Raw genomic sequence first — 13,541 nt, forward strand, 5'->3', positions numbered from 1 at the left:
ACATTACCTAGGTAGAGGCAGAAGTGATTAATCAGTTTTTCAACGCTTACTGAAGAGCCAGAGTATACACTATAACATAATTTCGAAATGAAAAACAATCTAGCTCACCCTAATGTTCCAATGACTCTCGTCTCCACCCCCATTTCTCCATCAGGCTGCCATCTAGCCAGGCAAAAGTCTCCAACCTGTGAAAATGGGAATGCCATATGAGATCCAATTCGATTTCAATATTATAAAATTACAATTCTTTAAGAAGAAGAAAAAAAAAATGAATCCATACATTTCTTCTTACATAGTTTGAATTTTATTCCCTATCCCCATAAATCAAACCCAAGACCTTAGGCCCAACTTCCCAAGGCTTGACCCGTAGGGCACTGGACTTCATGCATGTATATACATAAGTGAGACTTTGAACATTGATGAAAACATATGGAAGAATTGACCAGTAAAATGATGATGATAACTATTTTCTCCTGCTTTGGCTTTGATAAATTTTCTTAATAATGGTAATAAGCAACCCTTTTAAACTGAGACCACCCCTTCGTGCAAAGACCCTATTTTCACCAACTAGTCGTAAAAGATTAATGGGTATCCAAAAAACCAGAGCATTATCTACATCAATATATTGGATGTGCTTGATAAATGGTTGTTTATCCACAAGCATTAAAGAAATTATAACCCAACACCAATTGTTAGATATGTAAAAAGGCTGAAAACTATGACAACATATAAATTTTTGATTTTAAGATTTTGGTCTCGAATAGAGCAAAAAACAGAAAGAAATTAGATACAACTATGAACTCCTACTAAGTCTATATAAATGAATGAATTCCATACCAGTGGCTCAAAATCATGGGTAATGAGGATATTGTTTGGGCGCATATCACAGTGGATGATGCATCCTACTCTACATTCCTCATGAAGGTATTGTAACCCTCTAGCAGCTCCAATTGCAATTTTTTGTCGTGCAGCCCATTCCAATCTTTGCCGATTATGCCCTGCATAAAACCTTTTTTGTTATGGACCAATTCAAGCAATACATTGAACCAGAACTAAGAAAGAGTGATATTCATATAACAGAGGTGACTTTTTCCCATTGACAAAGAAATCTACAAATTTTAATCAGCATACGCAAAATGTGCAGGGACTCATATATATATATTGAAGACTAATGGAAAGCAAGTATATAAATGTTGCCAACCAATTTTGGTAAGATATGAATATAGAAGTATATATGCATCCTCAATCTATTATGTGCCTCTCTAATAAGGAAAATCATACCAGAATGCAACATTCTTACACTTGACGAAGAATTGTCCACAAAATAGTTACATAAGTTCTAAGAATTCTTCAATATATTTAAGGGATTAATTGTCATCTAGTAGATCGATAGGTAAACAAGAATCATATCCATTACAATTTCAACCTAGAAGCCATTGGAGATTCACAAGTAATCACACATTTGTTTATATCCTTAGCCAAAAGATCACACAATTGTATATATATAACGCAATAAATGATAGTAGGACATAGTTCACAAAGCATACATTTTCCAATATTACGACACATAAGACAGGAACTAATCAATCTAGCATATATCTTGCACCACCCCTACCAAGGTTTTCCATAGAATTGGTTAAGGTCCACGGTCTGAGACTACAAACGATAAGCCGAGGTCATCAAGAAATTTAATCTAGCAATGGGATCTTGGACATTACCTACCGAAAGATTAGCCCAGTAGCTAGCGTGCAGTTTGGCAATGTCAATGCTCCAGTTTTCAGGAATAGTAGGTAAACTGATGTTGTTGTTGTTGTTGGAACTTTGACCTTGAGATGTCATGAAGTTGTTACTGGTAATTAAAATTCAAATATGGGTTTGCTATTGTGTTGATTCCCAAAGATTGGTTGACGACATGTTTGTTAGGGCCTGGGTGCTATGGAGACGATCGTTCTTCCAACTCGACCAACACTTCCAAGGAAGACTTCATGTCATTATCGGGGAACCACTTGATTCATCGGGCCTTTTGAAAGGAACTTCGAGAGACTTCGTTTGTTCAAGCTATGGGAGCTATCTTGACTATGGTACGGTTTCAATTTGTCCAATCTTCTAGTATTCTCAAGTGTCCTCTCTTGAAATAGCACGGTCTAAAGATTTCGCTTTAAAGATGACGTTCTGTCCCTCATCAATTTCAGAAAACCCACATCACATTCAAGACTACAAGATAAACTCTTGGTATCACCAAAGACATCGCTCACCAAGCTCATGGATTGCTTCCTCCGCTGTCTCAAGAATAACTCAACAAATTTTTACTAGCCTTTTCGAAACCAAGGGTATCTTGAAGATTGAAGAACTCAGGTTTCACCAAACTTAGACCAGTTGAAGGTGGACTTAGATCTTCACTATCTGTGTCTGAGCAACTATCATCCAGATTCCTGCTTTCTTTTTAAGCTAATGAATATTCTTTTTTTACGTCTCTACTTATTTCCGGGATGAAAAATGGTGAAGTTCCTGGGTCTAAGCTTGATACTGATGAAGTTCTAGCTTCAGTTGCACTAAATGGTGTCCCAAGTTCAGGACTACATTCAACAAACATTTTAAATTGGGGGAAGGCAGATTCAAAAGAGTAATTTTTTCCCTTAAAAACGCCAAACAAGATTGAAAATAATGGAATATAGAAAATAATCTTACTTGTTTACAATATGGTCGGCAAAAATTGGATCTTCTTAGCAAAAATCTTCCGACTCCTCAAATAGAGTGCAAAACATAGCTAGGGTTTGAGAGTAGACCATGATTTTTTCGCTCTCTCTCGAAATCAATAGAAAAATATTCTTCTTTTTGGGGAAACCATGATACTAAGATGGAAAATATTGAGTAATTATGGTTACCCGAGGGATGGGAGAATGAGATTGAGCAGGAAGAATAAGTTATAGCACTGCCCGCTGAGTATTCTTGAGCCAAAACCTTTGCTTAGAAAAAAAAAAAAGGGGTCGTGACTTTTTGTTTTAGTTGACCCGGTTTAGTTAACATGGGCTTATTTTTGTATTCGAGTACTGTTAGAGGCCCTTGACGCTTTAACTTCAGTTCCAAAAATTTAAAAATAACACAATGGAAGTGTGAAACGACGGTTTACAATTATATATAAGCAAATCACGGTTTTTCACTTCTATTTTTCATTTAAGGGAGGCTAGTCTAGTCTAGCAAACCAAGCGCGTGCCTTGTTTCATTTATATTTAACCTAATGTTTTTCGATGGTCTTTTTCTAACTAATTAACCTAATTAAGATGTATATTGATAATAACACTTCTGGAAGTCACATTATATAAGTGATTTTGAAAACTTGACAAAGTCACTTTTAAAGTGATGTTGAATACATAGATATTACATCACTTTTCAAGTGACACGGTGAGTAACAACACCTTTAAAGTGAAGTAGAATACATGGATATTACATCACTTTATAAGTGATACGGTGAGTGACATAAAAAAGTGTTACTACATTACTATCACGACATCACTTATTAAAATGATGTTGTACAGCTCTACTATATCAACTTTTGAAATAAGTGATATTAAAAAAAAATTGTGATAATTATTACATCACATGCTGAGAAAAGTGATGCCATAGTTTTCATATGATATCACTTAACTAAAAGTGATGTAAAATTAGTGATGTCATATGTCATATTTGTTGTAGTGGCAACACAAATAAAACTTCCCTAACTAAAGAACTACACTACTAAAAGAAAAGTAAAGAACATTAGTATGATATTAATATTGCAAAACATAAATCCTATTCTATACTTCCATCCCCTGGTGTGGGCAATGTGACTAATAACTAAAAACATAAAAAACTAACCTAATTGGAGAACACCATGAACTAGCAAAATCACCGAACCCTAAGCACCGGCTTCATCTCCTCCCTTGAAGGAAAAGATTAGTCTTCTATCAAGAAGGAAGAACCCGAAAAAGAAGAGAAGAAGAACATAAGACTATGGAGATTAATTTGTTGAGACTTAGCTAGTGAAAACCGAATATCTTATTATTAACCTCTCTTTGCCTCAAATTCCGGAGACAAGAATGAATGAATGTGAATTAGCAATTGCAACTGGGACTGAAGTGCTCTATTTATAGGGGTTACAATAAATTCTAGAAACATCTCAAAGCATGGGCTTTTGGACCTAGTTTCCTATTACATCTCGACCTCCTCCCGCTTCCATCTTCACTTCCATATGCGTAAAAAGGTGGAATTGCTGAGTCGGTTCCATGCGTCTGGACACATGAGATTGAATGAATCCATGCATCCTATACACATGAGTCTATTCTCATAACTCTGCTATATCAGTTCCATGCGTCTAAACGCACGGGACAATACATATCCATGTGTCCTAGACGCATCAGTCTGTTTTCCTCTTTTATTCCATCATTCGTTTCTTTTTTGTGGGCTTTGGTCCAAGTAATGGGTCCTTTTGCATTAGGCTTCCAAGTGAGATATAAAACAGGTCCATGTTCTATCTTCTCATAGCTTGAAAAGCTTGAGCCTTCTTCATAATTTTCCATGAGCTCCCATGTGATCCTTAATGCTCCGAATTGCTCCATTTTGCCCTTTTAACTTTAATATTTGGCAAAACTCTTTTTTACCTGTAATGTCATAAAACACAATTTACAAGTACTATTATTCCAATAAGATAGCTAAATAAGAGGTATAACTGAGGGTTAAAATACATTTTTTGAGCACTTATCAGACACCATCCTAGTTAAGGCCCGCTTCCATGACAATGTTGAACAAGAAAGGAGAGAAGGGGTCTCCTTGCCTCAGACCACGCTCGCTTCTAAAGAAGTCCACAGGAGAGCCATCGACCGGCCATAATAGAGAAAGATGTTGTGGAGATGCATGTGGTAATCCAATATCTAAATTTCTCACCAAATCCCATCCTTTTGAGAAGGTAGTCCAAAAAGGTCCAATTAACGTGATTGTAAGCCTTTGTGATGTCTACTTTACATAAAACACTATTTTGCTTCAACTTTAAATGGGTATCTATCCAAACATTCATTAGCAATAAGTGGACCATCTAGAATCTGTCGTACCTCCAACATAAGCGCTTTGGTGGTGGCAAGATATAATGGAAGGTAGCACAACTATCATCCTAGAAGCCAAAACGTAAGTGATAACCTTATATATCCCTCCCACCAAGCTATAGGTCGGTAATCTTTGAGCGAAAGAGCACTAGTCTTTTTTGGGTACAAGTGTAACGAAAGTGGAGGTGTTTTTATAATCCAAAGAAGCCGAATCACAAAATTCACGGACCACTACCATAAAATAAGATCTAAAGGTGTCCCAACACTTTTTATACACAATCATCTAAAGACCGTCAGGACCCGGGGCACGTTCTGCGCCTAACTCATTAATAGCGGCCAATACTTAAATTGGTTTATAGAACAAACCCCACCATGGCTTTTATTGGTGCAATATGTTGGTTTTAATTATATAGAATTTCCATAGAAAATGGGATACATCTTGTAATGAGACCACCTTACCTCATTTATAAGGTTCATATTAGAAGAGAGGAAAATGGTTAAGATCAATTCTTATAGTACATGTGCTTGTTTGTGTAAGGTGATAAACACGAAGTTGACAAACACAATATCAATGCATAAACACCAATATCTAACCTAACAAACACGTGTTTAGATCAATACTCTACTCTCTCTCTCTATATACTATCAAGTAATATAGATATAGTAAAAGTTCGTTCCACTCTTAAACTATCAAAACTAAATAGAATTCAACTAATTAAATCAAGAGAAACTATGTTAGAGTAATAATATGTTGAGAATTTCTATTTTATAATTATACTACAAATTCAAATAAATCTAAATTAACTAAACTAATAGAAATAGAGTTTTGATGGAAGAGAAATTTTGTAAAAGAAGTAATAAATCCACATATGCAAGTTTATTCATGATTCAACTAGTTCATGTGTTAAAATTATCATCTTTATCAAATTTTGCAATGCAATGAAATAAAGATTCATACTTTGTGAGATCCCTAATCAACTATTACTATTTCTAGTCAATAATTAATTAGCATGAGAGAATAACATTTCTATCAATCTCTTGTATAGAACTACTAAACTCTAGTTCAAAACTAACAATTCTTATCTCTAAAAATATGAAAGCTTCAAACTTTAAGTACATAAACATAAATAACTAGATAAAAGCACAAGGAATATATCCTCACATAGGCTTCATTGAAACTCCTTCTAATGGGAGTTTTAGCCTAACTTCATTGGATTAATACAATAGTAATAACAAACTTAAAGCATAGAACTAAATAAAGAAGAAGGGTTAGCTTTTTATTAATTGTGAAGGAAGAAGATGATAATGGAGGCCACAAATCCTAATTCTAATCCTAAACACTAAACTAAAGAATGATACTACAATGGATACTTAGACTTGAAGTTAACCACTACTTTTATAGAGAACAAATATGATTTTATATGTTGATGTCGAAATTTTATCTCTCCATAGGTTTATGGGTTTCAAAATCACATTAGAGTTCAATACATAGGCTTTAACTTAAGCCAAATCTGCAATATTTTACTGTTATACTCATTTGGTTGATTTATATTTCTCCAATTGGTTCGAGGTCTAGACCATTAGAAAACTATTTCCGAGCCGATCGTTTTGATATATGATGAGCCTCAATTAGAGCTCTGAGTCCAAAGATATGCCCGTTTGAAGTTTTGTTGACTTTTTAATAATTTTCTAATTCGGGTTGACTTTCGCTTGACTCATTTGACTTGGGCTTTTTAAGGGTTTTTTTCTCCATAAATTTTGGCCTTTATTCTTGTTTTTCACCTAGCAATTAATTTAGCTTATTTTCACGCGCAATTGACATCATTTCAACACTTATTCAACTCCAAAGCCTAAAATACATAAAAGCAAGTAAACAGTGATAAATTTACATTATTATAAACATAATTGGCCTAAATGAAATATTATTAAAGGGTTTAAACTATAGTTTTTGGTGCTTATCATAATGCCCAATAGCAAACTCCACATACGAATTTTGTTGTAAAAATGGGCTCTAACTAGTATCTTGAAAGGGAAATTGAGGGTTATGAGATGTGTTCACTAATTGTCTCTTCCTTGTTCAATTTAAAGTTTGTTGCTTTTAGTGACTTTTACGGTTTTATAATCTTGTTTGGCACTGTTAATTGTTAAACAATGACTATACTAAAACTCATGGATTGCATTATTTTTTGTACATTCACCATAAGGTACAACTTGTTTTTTTTTTTAAAAAATATATATATAATAATTTAATCTCAATCACATTTTCTATTTACCTAATTTAATGTGCAGCAATTGTGTTGTTTGCTTATAATCAATGCCAAATATATGTGTATGCATGTGGTTAAAACACGTGTTCCAAAAGTAGAACACTTATATCAAGACTATCTCTATAAAATGTGGCGTCTCTTTTAGTTCTTTACCTTCAGAAGTTTAATATTATATTCTTACTGTAGAATTATGAGTCCAACATTCCATTGGAGATTCTGAAGTCTCATCCATTTTTGTTGGATACGCAATCTAGGCTTACACACTTTTGGAGAAGGCAGCACAACATCTGAAGCTAACACGCAGTAATTGCTCCCTCTGGATCTCTTTCCTACGAGGAAAAAATGTTGCTAGAAACCTATTTCAATGGAGACGAGGCATATACATTATGCAGACTAGGCTGGCAGATATAAAGATCAAGGAATACTTTTCTTGCTCTAGGACACTACACTACACAATTAGAAGAAAAATAGAAAATAATAATATATTCAATTACAATAAATAAAACCTTAATCTAATAAATAAAAGCATGTTACTAGCATAAAATTAAATTGCAATAAATAAAACTTAAACTAGCAGAATATTCAATTGCAATAAATAAAAACCATAATCTATACTCCCAACCCTTGGTCTGGGCAATTGAACTAATAATTAAACAAACATAAAGAACTAACCTGATTAGAGAACACCATGAACCAAAAGAATTGCCAAACCTTAAGCACTGACTTTATCTCCTCCCTTGAAGGAGAAGATTAGTCTTCCATAGAAGACAAAAAACAAGAAGAAGAAGAAAAGAAGAACATAAAATTAGGGAGATTAATTTATTAAGACATTGGCTAGTGAAAATTAAACCAAATATTTTATTATTAATCCTTCTTTGCTTTAAGTCTTGGAGACAAAAATAATGTGAATTAGCGAGTTACATCTGGTACTAAGGTGCTCTTTATATAGGGGTTACAACGAACTCTAGAAGCATCTAAAACATGGGCTTTTAAGTTATTTTTCCTATTCCATCGACTTTGACCAAGTCCCAATGGACTTTGACCCTTGTTTGACCCAAAATTAGGGTTTTTGCTGCTTCTTTGTGTCTGCATTGCCTTTTTCAACACGGGATGCAATATATCATTGTAAACTCCATATCTTTTGAACCGTAAGTTTGTTTGAGGCATGTGACCTATCGAAACGATCACTGCAATGAGCTCTACACTACGGTATATGACACTGTAATGTTTGATGGAGTATTTCTGGTCGATTTCTTGAACAATGTCTATGGCATATAACAAGGCTTCTAAAAAGTCCATCTTTGCGGGCTTTGATCCAATCAATGAGTCCAATGCCTTGGGCTCCCAAATAACCTTTAAAACAGGTCCAAGTCCATTCTTTACATAAGTTTATAAACCTTGGGCCTTCTCCATGAGCTCCATATGATCTTTTAATACTCAAAATAGCTCTTTTTTGCCCTTTTAACTCTAATATTTTGCAAAACTCTCTTTTTCACCTGTAAAATCACAAAACTTAATTTACAAGCATAATTAGTCTACTAAGTGGGACTAACAAGGGGTATAATTGAGGGTTAAAATACACTTTTTGAGCACTTATCAGGGGACAATTTAGAACTTAAGTATTACTTTACCTAATCCGAATAATATTTTTTATGGAGATTTGAATTACTATTAACTAAAACTAACAAATTACTGTGAAAACAATTAAAATTGAACAAACGATTGGAGAGAGATACTAGGACTTTTGATTCCACCACTAAATCTTTCAATAAATATTTCAAAACTGGGTTTCAATGCTTCAGTTTGATATGAGAAACATCCGAATGAGAATTCAGTGTTTCTCAGGATTTATCGTGGTGAAGCTATTTGACATAAAAAACATCTTTCGGGTTCAGCACTATAGATCAAACTTAAAACATTAATTGTCTTTTAACATCACAACTAATATCTAAATTTGATATTGACAATGAAAACAAGCTTTTATATGATTACTAGTAACAAAGTCACACTACCAAATATGCTTGACATAAAAGGTGCATGAATTACATTACAACTAACAATGAATGCAATGAAAGAAGATTGAACAATTAAAAATATATGTGAAACCACCAAAACCCAAATCATAAAACAAATACACCAATGCTAGGGCTTCATCTTAGCCCTAGCTTAAAAATTTAGCCACACATAATGGTTGAAATCAGAGTAAAACAAATATTATAAAATTTGATGTCGACGACGGTGAACTGCGGCTTGAGCTTCTGTCTTGTTACTTTCCTCTGGGATCAGCTTACCCAGTACATGAGGATGGCTGCTCCCCTACCTACCCTTGTTACTATGATTATGCTTAGATGGGGAGCAACAACACCTACAAACTATGTGGTTGTTAGAACTGCCACAGTCACCTTTTTACTGTTGTTGTGTAATACACGACTGGACACCTAAGGCAGCACGTGCCACTGAGCACGCGAGAGAGGACCTTCCGCCACCACCTCTAATCGACTACTTCACCCCTAGAGCCACTGTTCAATTTAGAAGACCCTTGGATGCAATTAATTTCATGTATGAGGGTCAGCAAAGACATAACAACAAATGCTCAACATCCAATTTGAACATCACGCCCTAAGGCAAGAGCATCAAGACTATCGTCATGAACAAGAAGAGTTCCAGAGTGAGGTCAGTCGTACTCTTGATGAGCTTAGAGATGCTATCATTCCAGATACCAGATCGACATCAGAGAGTTAAATGAGAGCCATGAGAGGGTACTTCGAGACAGCCTCGACAGTAGTTAGCTTTTCAAGCACGGATTTTGACTAAGCAGCTCCCTAGTGTCCGTATAGATAGATTGTTATGTATTATTTATGCTCACCTTTATACTTTGTCAACTCTAATATTCTATTTAGTTATCATGAATGCATGCTTATTTCTTATGTGGAATTTGGTATATGAGTATAAGGAAATACAAATACATCACGCCAAAATTTCAGATTTTCTGCATTATACATGATTTCAAAAATTCATAAACCCAAAAATTTCATAGTAGAATATTTACGTAATTTATTTTTCAAATAAATCATGTACTTCTTGTTCAATTTCTAGCAACCCGCCCATGCTCCAAACTTGTTTGGGGGTGGTAAATTTTTAACGAAGAACAACGCACACATGGTAATGCCAATTTTGCTCACATTTTTATGGCAATATCTTTCCTCATCTCTTTACACTTTGAGGACTAAACATTCATTTGTTTGGGGGTGGGATAGAAACCTTTCGCAAATATTAGGAATCTTTTATATTAGTTGCATATTTTATTCCGTAAATAACCAAAAAACATAAAAATTAGTTGTTCTTAGTACTAAAAATCGTGTTTCCTTTTTTGTAATGAAAGTAATCTTGAAATCTCTTTATAGCAAAAGAATTAGGATTCGTCCTTAGAAACTTAGATTAATATACGCACAATACTTTCTACATATTTTCATAAATGTATTTCATGAACGTCTTTGATTGTACATAGCAACAAATTTATGGAATCAAGGCTAGATTAATTAAGTTTCATATCTAGTGAGAATCTAACCAAAAGTCTTAACATAAATGATATTTGAGTGATGACACAAAGGAGTAACATACTCAAAAAGAAAGATCACACGTCCACTTGCTTAATCACCATACCATATCCTAGTAGAGAATTTAGGCCCTCTTTGAATCAATAATCGATATAGCCATAAAAATTCAAAAACCTAAAAATATATTATTTATGTAGTTTCCCCCGTTGAGCCTTCATATATATAGTTAACAATTTTCATTTGTTCACCACTATTCTTCGCTCGTTCTTACACCATATAATTATTATAAACCACCTATCTGACAAGTTTGAGAAATATGATGAAAAACAGAAAATAAGAAAAGAAAGACTTGTACAAAAATTTAATACAATGTTTAGTGTTTCAAAAGAACAAAAAATTCAATCAAAAAGTTCAAGTAATTTAAAAGAAAAGTTCCACCAAAAGAAAAATAAAAATAAAAACTCCCAAAAATATAATCAAAATGAGTCAAAAAGCCAAAAAAAAAAAAGCTAAGTATGGAACACAATTCAGAAGCAAAAAACAAAAAACAAAAAAGTTTCTTTAGTTATTACAAGTAATTGATGAAGACCCTATTTTCTCAAACTTATCATTTTTTGTTATCCATTCCCTTTCTTTTTTTAAACCACTTTCCTAAACCCCACAACATCGAATAAATTCTTCTAGCTCTATTAGGAATAGGTTGGTGTGATAGTAAGTGACAGATGTAATTGATCTATCTCGGCTCCTTTATACGTTATTTGAGATAATGAGGAAACATGCACCCACTGTGCACTAGAAAGAGCAAAATTTGAGAGAGAACTATTAGAATTTGTGTCTTTAATTTCTTTGACACATCCTTGTGAGAACCCATTTTAAGGATGCTCTCCTATAGTTCCAGAAAAAAAACTTGCTTGTACATTTCATCGTATAGTTCATTGCATAATATTTCTCTTTAGATGATTTAATTATTGAACTCGTGTTAGTTTAAATTTCAAAGGAATTAGTTCATATTCACTGCTAAAGAAATGTATAGATATCTGAGATTAAATTAGAGGACAAGATCTTTGTTACTGAGTCGTTGCAGTATAAACGTATTTATTAGTAAACTTATCTAGAAAACTCTCACGAGGCTAAAACTCGTCCACTAGGAAACTCCTAGTGGTTTAAGGCCTTGTTGCATATGGTCAGTACAATTGCACTCCGCGACACGAGTTTATATATATATAATTACACATCATATTTTTCCTTGAGGACAAACAAAATGCTATTTGCGGGTAGTTGATAAGCACCCAAATATGTATATATATCATTTTAATATTGTCTTGTTTAAGTCAATTATGTGTAAAATAAATATGGGTTACTTACTTTTGTAGGGTTCTATGCTTTAAAAACGACAATACATCATAAATCTGACATTTAGCATGAAATTATGGACAACTTATGATTGGAATTAAAGCTATGAATAAAAACATTAATAAGTCCCGGAGGAAAGCCTATCAAGCAGGCCCAAGCAAAAGCCCATGAAGATTATTCAAGAAAAGACCAAGTCAAAAGTCTTAGGAGGATTATTTCTCAAGTTACTTCATGGCTAAATAATGAACCTTATATAAAGAAAGTTGTAACCTAGTTTTCATTTTTATCCATGTCTTTAGGATCCAAACCATTAGGGTTTGTAGCTTTATCTTGTTTTCCATTAATGCTTTTTTTAAGCTTTCTACAATACAAGTCTTAATTTAATCTCTCTTCTTAAATTGAAGATGCTTCCAATGACAAGGGGCTAATCCTCCTCTTTTGGAGGAGTGATGAAACAGCCCAAGTGAGGAAGCTTGTTATATCACTCAAGTTCATATATATCATCATAATTAAGTTTGACAAGAGTTTGATGTGGTGTTGGTTTAGAGATAAGGAACACTAGATTGAGCTAGGAAAGAGTGATTAGTTAGAGATGACAATCATGGTTTCCTCATGCTACTTGTCTTAGCATAGAGATATGTAAGACAAGTAGTGACAATAAAGATGTTAACTTAATGAATAATGATATTAGCTTTTTACTACGTTATAGATTTACTCTCTACTTTGGCGAAAAATGCGAATTCAAAGATTTTCTTACTCACGATCTTCGTGTTCGTAAAGTTGAAGTAAGGATTCGAACCAACCTAAAGTCTAGGACAACTACAACTTGGTTTTTACTCTTAGGGAACTAGTGAGTAAGTTTAATACTAATACTAGGTTTCTTTCCTACACAAACATTAAGAAAAACATTAAGATTCAAATTCATGCAACTAAGACACAATACAATTTACTAAAGAAAAGGTGGAGAGCTAATCCTCCTCATGTGAAGATAACTTTTGTTGTTGATTTTAATAAATTCATTTTATTCTTCCTAGACTCATAGACAAGTCCTAATATAAGAAAACTTGATCCCTAACATGTATGGCTCATCTCTAAGCTCATACATGTTAGCAAGTGGAACCAAGCAATGACTTATCTCTAAGCTCATCACTTTGATTCCTAACTAGACACTACACCAACTATCATTTTGGGATAGGATGTAGGTCTAGTTGTTCTTCCTAACCAACTTACCAAACCAACAACAAATATTTTCCCTCACATGAGTTGGATTAACTCCCCAAAAGGGAAGT

At 33.8% G+C, this 13,541-nt stretch overlaps 1 pseudogene; it reads right to left on the reverse strand.

The window, feature by feature from the left end:
- Window positions 1-1,611: 1,611 nt before the first annotated feature.
- Window positions 1,612-4,595, reverse strand: LOC147496856 (uncharacterized; annotated as a pseudogene).
- Window positions 4,596-13,541: the final 8,946 nt, after the last annotated feature.

Source organism: Coptis chinensis, chromosome 5, assembly GCF_015680905.1.
Source record: "Coptis chinensis isolate HL-2020 chromosome 5, ASM1568090v1, whole genome shotgun sequence".
Taxonomy (NCBI): Eukaryota; Viridiplantae; Streptophyta; class Magnoliopsida; order Ranunculales; family Ranunculaceae; genus Coptis; species Coptis chinensis.